Here is a 13,814-nt window from a genome sequence, read left to right on the forward strand (position 1 = left end):
ATTAGGTGTATTACGATCCTGAGCTCGGTTATGCAAGCAGCATTTTGCGAGCTAAGCAACAAACTGGACAGATGTCGCTGTGTTTCTTGTAGCTTATCTCTTCTACATTTATTAAAGGTGTAATGTTTATATGTAATGTGTAACAGGTTTATAAAACAACAAGTAAAAGTTAATATTTCATTAGAATAAATAATAAAACGTTAAAGTCATGAGAAGAGTTAAGAGGGGCGGATACAGTATGCATGTTCTGAATAAAGACATTGTATATTAGCTGCAAAAAAGCGATTTTATTCTGGCTCTTAAACTTCCTGGTCGAAAAATTCAACCTTAAAAGAAGACTCGCCATCATCCTTCTCAAAATTGTTATTCGGCTTATGTTCATAGCAAACTTACGATCCTGTTCAGTCAGAACTCTTTGTGACTCTACAGGTTATCAATGGCGCCACAGAAAATATTGATTGATTAATTGATTAAATAAATAATTTAACTCTGCAAAGAGAGTCACCGTGATAGTGGCACAACAAGTTCGGCCAAAGTTACCTGGCGATCTCCATCTAAGTGCGGTATGGATGTAAAGAAATGTACATTTGAAAGTATGAACTTATGTTTTCCATTGTGAACAGCATGGGGGAGTGCTGTCTGGATTTAAGGTTCATTCCGTATGGATGTTGTAAAATGTTCCTGTGCTCTTGTTAATTCCTTAATCCTAAATGAACAGAGTTATTCTGTTGTCCAGTGCTGGCTTCTGCCTTGTACCCCTAACCGACTATTTTTGCACTGGCTTTCTGCAACATAAGTTTTTCTGACCCACTTAATCTATTTTCCAGATCTGAACGCAAGGAAACGCAGGAAACATCAGTGAAGTCCATCGCCTGTCCCCTCGCGACACTCAAACTAATACAGCAACTGGGATCGACAGTCATAACCAAATAAGACATATTTGGAGACGAAGAAGGAATATCCGTAACGTGCAGATTCACATGGGCATCAAGAGAGTGCAGGATTTGGACCCAAGACAATAGATCTGTGACGCTACCCACTGTGCCATTCTGCTCCTTTCTTCGCCATTAAGTATTGAAAGATAACCAGAATATGTATCTTTTTCAGGATGAAACGTAGCTTCTTCATAAATATATTATTAACTTGGTGAATGATGAGATTAGAGTTTTGTATGATTTTCAAAAATGTATTCTTTGAGAAAGTCAAAGATTCCAAGACCAGCAGGTAAAACATGTAATGGAAAATACAGCAGAAATGTTTTAATTGAAATAAATTTTAACAGACTACAAATCAGAACGGAATTTAAGGTCAGGTTTAATTTAAAACTTAAAAAACCGTGAGGGAAATTGAATTTGTAGTTTGGATTGGCCAAACCTGACCCTTTTGTACTTTTCTATGCTTTACGAGGTTTTAAAGACACAGCTCATATAACAAGGCTTGTTACAGTAATCATGAAGTCGTCGCTCGACCTCTGTCACAGCTTGTATAACAAGGCTTGTTCTATAGCAGTAGTCATGTAGTCGTCGCTCGACCTCTGTCCTCATTCCGCGCCTATCTATATAAGAGCGGCCGACAGTAACTCACACACAAGCGATCATTTCATTAAGAAGTGACTTGTGTGTTGCTACCAGCCACCCAGCTCTGGAGACGCGTGCTGCACGTAGGTACGTATTGCATGATTTTACTTGCCGACGTGAATTTAAAAACCTGTCTAATCGGTATTGTGTTCATGTGTCTCGTTAATGGGAAAAGAAATCGAATCCCTGTTGCGATTCTACTTATAGCGATCCAAAAGTGTATGTGCGCCTTTCAAGCTCTAATCGGTATTGTGTTCATGTGTCTCGTTAATGGGAAAAGAAATCGAATCCCTGTTGCGATTCTACTTATAGCGATCCAAAAGTGTATGTGCGCCTTGCATAAATCGCTTGCACCACAACAGATTTGACTTACTTTAAAATATCCTCACCTGACAGTATTGGCTCAGACTAATCGATCACAGAATGGGGAATTTGGGTACAGATTGAGAAATAAAGTGGTCACCGATTAACCAGGATGTTAAAATCTTCATACAACCTGTTAACTTTTTTTAATCACCTATATGCCTTAATAGCGTGCAACGGGTGTGTTTTGATTTTAATTATTTATAGTTTTGTTTAATACCAGTGCTCATTTTAAATGCAGTCCCTGTGGTGAGACTGAAGAAATAAAAATTTGCGAACGCGCTCATGTTTGAACTTCGTCGGATCTGATTTACCTGCCATTTTGCTTATACTTTCAAACTGTCCTTCTTTAATGGTATCTTGATCGTTAGAAGTTTAGCACTTCAATTTTAGTATCTAATAAGCCCATATAAAAAGTTGTTAAAACAAACTGCATATTTTGCCTTCTGCGGAGTCTTCAGTGCTTGCTGTTCCGTGTCAGGTGAATGCCGACACTTAGCACACGAGGCGCGACGTTAATGTATTCTCATTAAGGACGGAGTGGCAGTTAGTTACTAGTTACTTTACGAAAATTTATTTTATTTCTTGATTTCCGTTTTAATCAAGGGATTTTGTCGTGCTCTCTAGTCTGCTGTGTCAAAAAGAGAAGCTTATTGTCTCTCTCTATGCATATGACGTAAAGTGCTGAATGCGTTTTCTTCAGGTTTCACTTTGAATGTATCCATTGCTTTTGATGACTCCTCGTTGTACGTACAGTATTTCAGTAAACAAAGACCTGACACATGCAGATAGTGATGATGGTCTATGAAGAAGAAAGTCGACTCGTGTCAAAAGCACCAGAATGCAGCCCCGTCTTTGCGGACTTTCTACTCTACGCTTTCTTCCTCCTACCTCGTACGCGCCCTTCCCACATCCTAATGACTTGCATTTCAGATTATTAGCAGACTTCATAAATTCGGGTGTGTGCGTGAGTGTGCTTTTTGATAGGCGACACCTAAACTCTTAAATACAGTAGTTCCTAAGTGGCGTTTTACTGTGCTGTGTGTTTCCTCATTGAACCATCTCTTGATAAAGGTCCATTGAAATCTGCGAAGGGACTGAAATCGGCTCTTTAGGCTTTAAAAGGGTTCTTATGTGCACAAAACAAATATTTTGATGCATACATAACAGGATACAACATATCAAGAAAACCTGAACTTAGTCCTTTTAAAATCATGAGCACATTGAGCATTTTACAAATCTATCATCTGTTCATGATCATTTATAGACCCTGTTAAGGACAAAGAATGCGTTTTTCAGGGAACCTCAGATGGCTCCCCAGTGGAAATGGTTTGATGAACCTGCACCTTTGTTTTATAAGAGAGTACTGGCTGGTACCAGTATCATGCCCAGTGTGAAAAGTGGATCCTTGTGACTCTGAAATGAAGCATTGTGCTAGACGGATGGATTAATCTGATGTACCTGTTGATTTCTGCTTATTCATCATTGTAAATTCCAGTCATTTTGCACTGCAGTCTTTCATTTCTTACCTATAAGGACCTTGCAGAGCTGCAGCTGGAGCACAAACTTAAGCCCAGTCCTGTCAAGCTTTGTTTGCTGTTCAGAGTTTGCACAGCCAATGTAAGTGCTCCGGTTTTCCTCCCACATCCAACAGAGGTGCAGGTTAGGGGAACTGACAGCTCTAAATCTGCCCAGTTAAGGTATGTGCATGCACGAGTGGGCATTATGATGGACCGGCATACTGTATGTAGTTACATTTACATTTTGGATTTATTCACTTAGAAGATGCTTTTATCCAAAGTGACATACAAAATCAAGTAAACATCAGTCTGGAGGACTGTTTGGAAACAAGTGTTACAGGAAAAGGTTAAAGAATTGATTGTGAATTGAAGTGAAGAGCTCAGATACAAAATACAAACTTGTTACAATTCAAGTCTAATAGCTAATATCAGTTAGGCAGCAATTCACCAAACAACAAGAGTTTTCAAACTCTTTTTAAATACTGAAGGAATCACACTTCAAAATAGAGGTAGGCAGCTTGTTCCACCTGTTAGGAGCTAGAAATAAAAGAGTCTGGATTCACATTTGACAGCACACAGAGATGACATCACCGGACTCCATTCATCAGCAGATCTGAGATATTAAGAAGGAATATTGGACATCACAAGGTTCTCCATATGCATGGGTGCTAACCCATTGTCTACTCTGTAGGCAAACATGAAGGATTTGAACTTAATATGTGCCACTGCAAGGACCTGATGTAGTGATCTGAAGAGAGGAGGAGTGACAAGTGATCGCCTCAACTGGTTAAACACCAGACATACTACTGCATTTTTGAATCATCTGCAGTAGCTTGGTGACATTTGTTGGTATTCCTGCCAACAGAGTTGCAGAAGTCCGGACGAGTCAAGAACCAAAGCCTGGACCAGGAGCTGTGCTGCATATTCTATTAGATTAGGATACGGTGTACAGTGAATCTGTAAGACAGAGAGACTGTGTGAACATGATCCCTGAAGGACAAACATGAGTGGGCATTGTGATGGACTCGCATGTTGCTGAGATGGGCTCAGGCCTCCATGACCTTTTGAGAATATTCTGTTAAAACAAGTAAACAGGCTTCATTAATAAGTCCAAGTTACCCTACTAAAAGAGTATAAAGTCTTTCAAGTCTTCTAAAATTTGTCATTTTTTTATTTATATGCAGTTGAAGGTGGCACTGTCAACTTTTGTGGCACATTTTGGCTAAAGCAGTTTTGTTTCCAATCCATGTTTGTACTGTACAAGTGGTATATGGTGGGGCTATTTTTGGCACAATGGAATAGATAGATAGATAGATAGATAGATAGATAGATAGATAGATAGATAGATAGATAGATAGATAGATAGATAGATAGATAGATAGATAGATACTTTATTAATCCCAATGGGAAATTCACATTCTTCAGCAGCAGCATACTGATACAATAAATAATATTAAATTAAAGAATGATAATAATACAGGTGAAAAAAAAAAAAAAAAAAAACAGACAATAACTATGTATAATGTTAAATATTAACGTTTACCCCCCCTGGTGGAATTAAAGAGTCGCATAGTTTGGGGGAAGAACGATCTCCTCAATCTGTCTGTGGAGCAGGACAGTGACAGCAGTCTGTCACTGAAGCTGCTCTTCTGTCTGGAGATGACATTATTTAGTGGATGCAGTGGATTCCCCATAATTGATAGGAGCCTGCTGAGCGCCCTTCGCTCTGCCACAGATGTTAAACTGTCCAGCTTCATGCCAACAATAGAGCCTGCCTTCCTCACCAGTTTGTCCAGGCGTGAGGCGTCTTTCCTCTTAATGCTGCCTCCCCAGCACACCACTGCGTAGAAGAGGGCGCTCGCCACAACTGTTTGATAGAACATCTGCAGCATCTTATTGCAGATGTTGAAGGAAGCCAGCCTTCTAAGGAAGTATAACCGGCTTTGTCCTTTCTTGCACAGCGCTTCAGTATTGGCAGTCCAGTCTAATTTATCATCCAGCTGCACTCCCAGATATTTATAGGTCTGCACCATCTGCACACAGTCACCTTTGATGATCACTGGGTCTATGAGGGGTCTGAGCCTCCTAAAATCCACCACCAGCTCCTTGGTTTTGCTGGTGTTCAGGTGTAGGTGGTTTGAGTCGGACCATTTAACAAAGTCATTGATTAGGTCCCTATACTCCTCCTCCAGCCCATTCCTGATACAGCCCACGATAGCAGTGTCATCAGCGAACTTTTGCACATGGCAGGACTCCGAGTTGTATTGGAAGTCCGATGTATATAGGCTGAACAGGACCGGAGAAAGTACAGTCCCTTGTGGCGCTCCTGTGTTGCTGACCACAATGTCAGACGTGCAGTTCCCAAGACGCACATACTGAGGTCTGTCTTTAAGATAGTCCACGATCCATGCCACTAGGTATGAATCTAATCCCATCTCTGTCAGCTTGTCCCTAAGGAGCAGAGGTTGGATTGTGTTGAAGGCGCTAGAGAAGTCTAGAAACATAATTCTTACAGCACCACTGCCTCTGTCCAAGTGAGAGAGGGATCGGTGTAGCATATAGATGATGGCATCTTCCGCTCCCACCTTCTCCTGATATGCAAACTGCAGAGGGTCAAGGGCGTGTTGAACCTGTGGCCTAAGGTGGTGAAGCAGCAGCCTCTCCATGGTCTTCATCACATGTGATGTCAGAGCAACAGGCCAAAAGTCATTCAGCTCACTAGGACGTGATACCTTTGGGACTGGGGTGATACAAGATGTTTTCCAAAGCCTCGGGACTCTCCCCTGTTCCAGGCTCAGGTTGAAGATGCGCTGTAGAGGACCCCCCAGCTCCGATGCACAGACCTTCAGCAGTCGTGGCGATACTCCATCTGGACCCACTGCTTTGCTGGCACGAAGTCTCCTCAGCTCTCTGCTCACTTGCGCTGTTGTAATTATGGGTGGGGATGTCTTTCCTATGCTGGTATCAGCAGAAGGATATGTGGAGGGTGCAGTACTCCGAGGTGAGAGTGAGAGTGGGTTAGGGTGGTCAAACCTGTTAAAAAAGTTGTTCATTTGGTTTGCTCTCTTCACGTCTCTCTCAATGGTGGTACCCCGCTTCGAGCTGCAGCCAGTGATGATCTTCATCCCATCCCACACTTCCTTCATGCTGTTATTCTGCAATTTCTGCTCCAGCTTTCTCCTGTACTGCTCCTTCGCCGCCCTGAGCTGGACTCGGAGTTCCTTCTGCACGCACTTGAGCTCATGCTGATCACCGTCTTTAAAAGCCCTTTTCTTCTGATTCAAAAGGCCCTTGATGTCACTTGTAATCCATGGCTTGTTGTTAGCATAGCAGCGTACTGTTCTTACTGGAACTACAATGTCCATACAGAAGTTGATGTAGTCAGTAGTGCAGTCAACAACTTCCTCAATGTTCTCACTATGAGATCCCTGCAGGATATCCCAGTCTGTAGTTCCAAAACATTCTCTCAGAGTATTCTCAGCCTCCGGAGTCCACTTCCTGAATGATCGTGTGGTTGTAGGTAGGACTCTAACTTTTGGTTTATAGTGAGGCTGAAGCAGAACCAGGTTATGATCTGCTTTCCCAAGCGCAGGCAGCGGGGTATAAGAAATAAGACACTTTCTTTTGTTTATGGTATTCTTTAAAGCCATTTTCTTTAAGATATTAAATGAGGCAAGTATTTCAAGTACATAACATCAGAGGAACATAGTCAAATGATTATGTGTTCAGTCTCACACTTCAAGGAAGCTGGGTTGAGATTTCATATAGTTACCATCTGTGTTGTGTTTGGGGGTTGATCATTTACGGTAAAAAATTGACCATAATTTAATGGTTAAAAGACTGGCAGCTGAGATTAACAACAGTTGGGCTATTAGACTGAATGGCCTGTCCTCATCTGAACGTTTCTAATGCTCTAACAATACTTAATTATACTAAAATATAAACAACTGTTATGTAAAAGTACATTTTATTTACACAGTACAAATTACAATTCAGAAAGCAACTTAGTCCAGTTGAAAGTTCATACCAATTACCTTCTCGATCACAAATGCATTATAATACGTTAGTCATTGAATGTGATCTGTAACTTTTACAAAATGCAATTTATGTTACCAAGTGGAGAAGTAAACACTGCCTTTCTGATATAGGGTGGGCTACAGTTTCAGTAGTACATTGAAAATAAGGCAACATAAATCTGCATCCATAAACACAAACGCATTGAAAAAATATTTTGCTAAACACAATTACATTTTCGTTTCTTACAGTGAAAATATTGAGGGCTTACAATGAAGAATTTGCAGCTTTGTTTCGGGTGGGGGGTTCCCTTATGTAAGTGGGACTTGCACTTTTATATTTTTATTGGAAAAGGTGAAGGCGGGAGGAGTAGTAATTAGGCATTAGGCACGTAGACTTATCTTGCTCAACTGGAAGAATCCTAACTCTCCTATTCTAAGTCAGTGGGTAACTGATGATGTTTGAAACTGTAAAAAATCAAATTTGCACTTAGAGGTTCTGTATAAAACATTTTCAAAACCTGGCAAGATCTAATCGATAACATCTTAGAATAAGCATTTAAATTGAGGAGGCCAGTTCTCTCCTTTACTTCTTTTATCTTTATTCATTTATTAATTTACCTACAGTATGTACTTATTTTTACTAGCTTAAAGTTATACTCTGCTGGCCTAGCTCTCTTTCTCAAAGGGGTGGGGGATGATTTGTTTTGAACCCCAAAAGCCTTTCCAGACAATATCTGTTACAAGCAGGCACTAGCACTAGATGGAGTGGGTCTCAGTTCACTGCGCACTCCTCAAAATAAAGGTGCCAGAGTCCTTCTACAGAGCAAAGCATTAGGGGGAACCATTTTAGTTCCCAACAGAGTCATCTGAATGAAGGTTCCCAAAAGAACCTTTAACAGGCTCCATAGAGTGAGTAACCACAAATAAGTGGTAACAGATTTATGAAATCCCAATAGATCCTGATTTCATTTAAAAGGACTCCTGGTGTGCACAATACCAAAGACAAGTCCGGGTTTTCTAAACCTGTTAGTTTCCTAGCCTATCATACATTAAAGATTTCAGGTTTCTTCTAAATATAGGAAATTGTTCAAAGCACAAAGAACTACCTTCATATGTAAAGAACTCGTCTCAGGATGAAATGGTACTTTGTCAAGCAATGGCTCTGTAAAGAACTACACAACCCTGTAAAGAAGCATAAAGTACAATTAAAGAATCTTTATTTTTAAGAGTGCAGGTCATATTTAGTCAGTCATTGTCCAACCAGCTATATCCTAACACAGGGTCACGGGGGTCTGCTGGAGCCAATTCCAGCCAGCACAGGGCGTAAGGCAAGAACAAATCCCAGGCAGGGTGCCAGCCCACCGCAGGGCACACACACATACACCCACACACCATGCACACACTAGGAACAATTTAGGATTGCCAATGCACCTAACCTGCATGTCTTTGGACCTTGGGAGGAAACCCACGCAGACACGGGGAGAACATGCAAACTCCACGCTTAGCTGGGAAGACCTGAAAAGTGAACCCAGGTCTCCTTACTGCGAGGCAGCAGTGCTACCACTGCGCTACCGTGCCGCCCAGGTCATATTTAATTACTCCAAAATGCATCTCTCTGCCCATGGACCAACCAGGTGCAGAATTTGGTCAGTTTTTACTGTGCATGCCACTATTTAGCTAGTGTTTAGAGTCATCTCAGCTCTTACCTGTGACATGTTGTTAAGTGCCCTGCCATTGAGCTGCACTGTAACCCAGTCCTGTGCTAAACTAACAAAATATTTAGTCGTCTAGTTCACAACATTTAATTCACTTTCAAATTGGCATTTTACTGTTAGGATTGTGTATTAGGTCCTGGTATCAACACGCTGATGGAAAAGAATCCAACCTACAGTCATAAAATTATTTTACTACGAGTGATTCATTCTGGAATCATTGTTTGAGAAAGAACCAGTTCATTCTGTGAAGGGTTCTTTGCATATGAAATTGGCTTTTTGGGGGAGGTGGGCATTTAAAACAAAAATCGTTAATGTATAGTAGGTTACCTAACAGGATACGCACAGATCAAGAAAACCTGAGCTTAGCCAGAGTTATTGTATGTAGTGAGTGTCCTTTTAAAATCAAACCCTCCCTTATTTCACAAGCCCGTGGTTATTTTATGGAACCGGCCATGGATCTGATTAAAATGTTCTTTCTGAAACTTTAATGTGGATAGTTTTTTTAGGAACCAAATATGGTTTACCAAAGGCATTGCTCTAAAGAACCACTTTAGCACCTTTAATTGTAACAGTGTGTACTGGTCCCCAGTTTTGATCGCATGTCTCGTTTCGTAAAAACTTATACCTGGCCAGCTTACTTTCTGATTGATGATCAAAACGAAGATGAACGGCAAGATGCACACACACACACACACGCACACACACCCACACAAATTTCTGTGTTTGGATATAGAAACCGGGGTGCAAATGCTATGCGGAATAAACGATAAAGGCTACACCGAGTGAGCAGAGGGAAAATCGTGTTGCCAAATTAAAATGAATGATCTTAAAATTGGAATTGCGAGCTATAGGAAAGGGCGTTTTAAATTAAAGATGCAATATAAGGATTTAACATTTTTAATTTTTTTTTAAATTAACGGTTTGCCAAAAGGCTAAGATCTGTTCTGCATGAAATAACGTCGCTGATCAGCCCGTATATTTAATAGAAAATCGCTCAAAAGTGCAAAAGCCTACTATATCGATCGAGGGTTAGTTTCTTCACGTGGAAGATTTTGTTGACCATTTTAAGTTAATATCCGTTAATGTCGCTGTATCAGTTGTTGTAGCGGCCGCCTTCTAAAAAACGATGTGTGCGCGAATGAGGAAAAAAAAGAAAAGAAGGGAAGGGGGAGGGGGGCTAGAGGCGCGTGTTATAAAACAAAGCGGCTGGGCTTCCGCTGTTGTCAAATTTGTGTAACTACAGTTTATCCTACGGTGACTCGAGCCACACTGCTTCTAATCGTAATTCGACGCTGACACAAGTTAACCTTCGCTCCTCCTTTTGCGCTTTTCGACGAGGAAGAGTAAAGCGCCAAGCGTCGGATCAGGAACCGCTGCATCGCTAAGTGACGGCCGGGGATGAGGTGAGTTCGAGCCTGTCGGCTTCTTCTGCGGTGTCAGGATGGCTTATCACCTTAAATGACCTGTCCTTATTATAGATACCCATTTTTTGTCTATACTGTCGTCCCACGTTAGTTGGTGTGAGCGGCGGGCGTTGCGGAATTAATAGCGAGCCGCTACTTCTCCGGGTAAAAGCCAGGAAACTGTGCTCGTTTCAGGGATGTCATTTTGACTTTTCCCACAGTCCACATGGCGGTCCGAAGAAATGCGCCTACGTTTTTGCACAATTTTGTTAAACAGGGAAATCATTTTTAGTCGTTTAGGGACGCTCATTTCTCCCAATTTTAGACAAATTGTCTAATCGAGCTGTCTCGAGGTACATTGCTCCTCCCCGCATAAATGAAGTTATGCTTTTCTTTATCATTAATCTGCAGGCTTGTTGCAGCTTGTGTGCTGGTGTTCGTTACAAAGACAAACGCTGGCAAAGTTAGAAAAATATGTGTGGTGCACTTTTTAATTTTATTTGAAAGGTAAAATATAAAATACATGGATGGGCAAAAGTAAGTTTACTGTTTTGAGTACGCGAGGCCGGCAATTTGACCATTTAGGAGATTGTACGTAAGTGTACTGTTGCCAATCTAACTTTCTTTTGAGTTAATAAAGTGAATAAAGCTATTTGTAATAATCATAACCTGCATGTGTTTTTCCATACAAACAACTCTAAATCTACGTTTGTCCAGTCCACCCATGTATTACTCTGGGTGGTAATACAACATTTACTGTACTGTATTACAGATTTTTCCCATTACTCTGAAATGTCATATACAGTTAGGTCCATAAATATTTGGACAGAGACAACTTTTTTCTATTTGGTTCTGTACATTACCACAATGAATTTTAAATGAAACAACTCAGATGCAGTTGAAGTGCAGACTTTCAGCTTTAATTCAGTGGGGTGAACAAAACGATTGCACAAAAATGTGAGGCAACTAAAGCATTTTTTAACACAATCCATTCATTTCAGGGGTTCAAAAGTAATTGGACAAATTAAATAACAGGAAATAAAATGTTCATTTCTAATACTTGGTTGAAAACCCTTTGCTGGCAATGACAGCCTGAAGTCTTGAACTCATGGACATCACCAGATGCTGGGTTTCCTCCTTTTTAATGCTCTGCCAGGCCTTTACTGCAGCGGCTTTCAGTTGCTGTTTGTTTGTGGGACTTTCTGTCCGAAGTTTAGTCTTCAACAAGTGAAATGCATGCTCAATTGGGTTAAGATCAGGTGACTGACTTGGCCATTCAAGAATTTTCCACTTCTTTGCTTTAATAAACTCCTGGGTTGCTTTGGCTGTATGTTTTGGGTCATTGTCCATCTGTATCATGAAACGCCGCCCAATCAATTTGACTGCATTTAGCTGGATTGGAGCAGACGGTATGTCTCTGAACACCTCAGAATTCATTCGGCTGCTTCTGTCCTGTGTCACATCATCAATAAACACTAGTGTCCCAGTGCCACTGGCAGCCATGCACACCCAAGCCATCACACTGCCTCCACCGTGTTTTACAGATGATGTGGTATGCTTTGGATAATGAGCTGTTCCACGCCTTCTCCATACTTTTTTCTTGCCATCATTCTGGTAGCGGTTGATCTTGGTTTCATCTGTCCAAAGAATGTTTTTCCAGAACTGTGCTGGCTTTTTTAGATGTTCTTCAGCAAAGTCCAATCTAGCCTTTCTATTCTTGAGGCTTATGAGTGGCTTGAACCTTGCAGTGCACCCTCTGTATTTACTTTCATGCAGTCTTCTCTTTATGGTAGACTTGGAAATTGATACGCCTACCCCCTGGAGAGTGTTGTTCACTTGGTTGGCTGTTGTGAGCGGGTTTCTCTTCATCATGGAAATGATTCTGCGATCATCCACCACTGTTGTCTTCCGTGGACGTCCAGGTCTTTTTGTGTTGCTGAGTTCACCAGTGCTTGCTTTCTTTCTCAGGACGTACCAAACTGCAGATCGTAATATTGTAGCAATTTCTCGGATGGGATTTTTCTGTTTTCGCAGCGTAAGGATGGCTTCTTTCACCTGCATGGAGAGCTCCTTTGACCGCATGTTGTCTGTTCACAGCAAAATCTTCCACATGCAAGCACCACACCTCAAATCAACTCCAGGCCTTTTATCTGCTTAATTGATAATGACATAACGACGGACTTGCCCACACCTGCCCATGAAATAGCCTTTGAGTCAATTGTCCAATTACTTTTGAGCCCCTGAAATGAAGGGATTGTGTTAAAAAAATGCTTTAGTTGCCTCACATTCTTATGCAATTGTTTTGTTCACCCCACTGAATTAAAGCTGAAAGTCTGCACTTCAACTGCATCTGAGTTGTTTCATTTAAAATTCATTGTGGTAATGTACAGAACCAAAATTAGAAAAAAGTTGTCTCTGTCCAAATATTTATGGACCTAACTGTAGCCATTGTGCTATGGCAGGGCTATTCAATTGGTGGCCCGTGGGCCACATGCGGCCCAGAATCAACCTCCGAGTGGCCCAGCCCGTGGTTCCGCCCATAGATAATAAATTAATATATATTATTCATAAATTGTTATTTAATATAATTTAATATAAATATATATATATTATGTTAATATAAATATATAGTATATTAATATAAATATGAAGTATTTATTATGTCTATGGTCCCGCCAAAAACGCGCATTCCTACGTAAATTACGTAGCCTGCAACACGCAAACAATGCAGAGCGCGCCGGTAGTAGCTTAGATTACTATCAATATGTCTTTCTCAACACTGAAACGTAAAATTGCCAATGAAAACCGTAAGTTTAACCCTGCTTGGACTGACAAATACTTGTTTATTTTACCGCCACATCCAAACGCCAAACCGATGTGTTTAATTTGTAATGAGTGCGTTGGAGTATTTAAAGATTACAATGTGCGGAGGCATCATGTTGAGAAACGCCACACTTTTCGCACCAATTTTCCAGAGGGATCTCAAGAGAGGGCTGCAAAAGTGCAGAGTTTGATTGCATCTTACAACCGGAGCAGTACTACCATGGTGCGGTCATTCACAGCCCAAGAGAGAGCTACTGCAGCATCCCTTCGTGTTTCCTGGATACTGGCAAAAAAGAAAAGGCCATTCACAGACTCTGAAACCGTGAAGGACTGTATGCTGGCTGTCGTGGATGAGGTGATAAATGATGATAAAATTAAAATGAGCGTGGTATCTGCT

General features: G+C 41.0%; 1 protein-coding gene across 2 annotated transcripts in view; it reads left to right on the forward strand.

The window, feature by feature from the left end:
* The first annotated feature begins 1,508 nt into the window (after nt 1–1,508).
* The window catches only part of LOC114647267 (broad substrate specificity ATP-binding cassette transporter ABCG2-like), a 91,660-nt gene continuing 79,354 nt past the window's right edge, over nt 1,509–13,814 (forward strand). The window contains exon 1 of one of the 2 annotated variants that reach the window (XM_028795922.2): nt 1,509–1,664. The gene's annotated coding sequence lies outside the window, so the exon portion shown is untranslated. Of the gene's footprint in view, nt 1,665–10,343; nt 10,595–13,814 lie in introns of those variants that run through there. The other variant, XM_028795923.2, reaches the window with a different exon arrangement.

This window comes from Erpetoichthys calabaricus, chromosome 2 (genome assembly GCF_900747795.2).
Source record: "Erpetoichthys calabaricus chromosome 2, fErpCal1.3, whole genome shotgun sequence".
In the NCBI taxonomy this organism is placed as follows: Eukaryota; Metazoa; Chordata; class Cladistia; order Polypteriformes; family Polypteridae; genus Erpetoichthys; species Erpetoichthys calabaricus.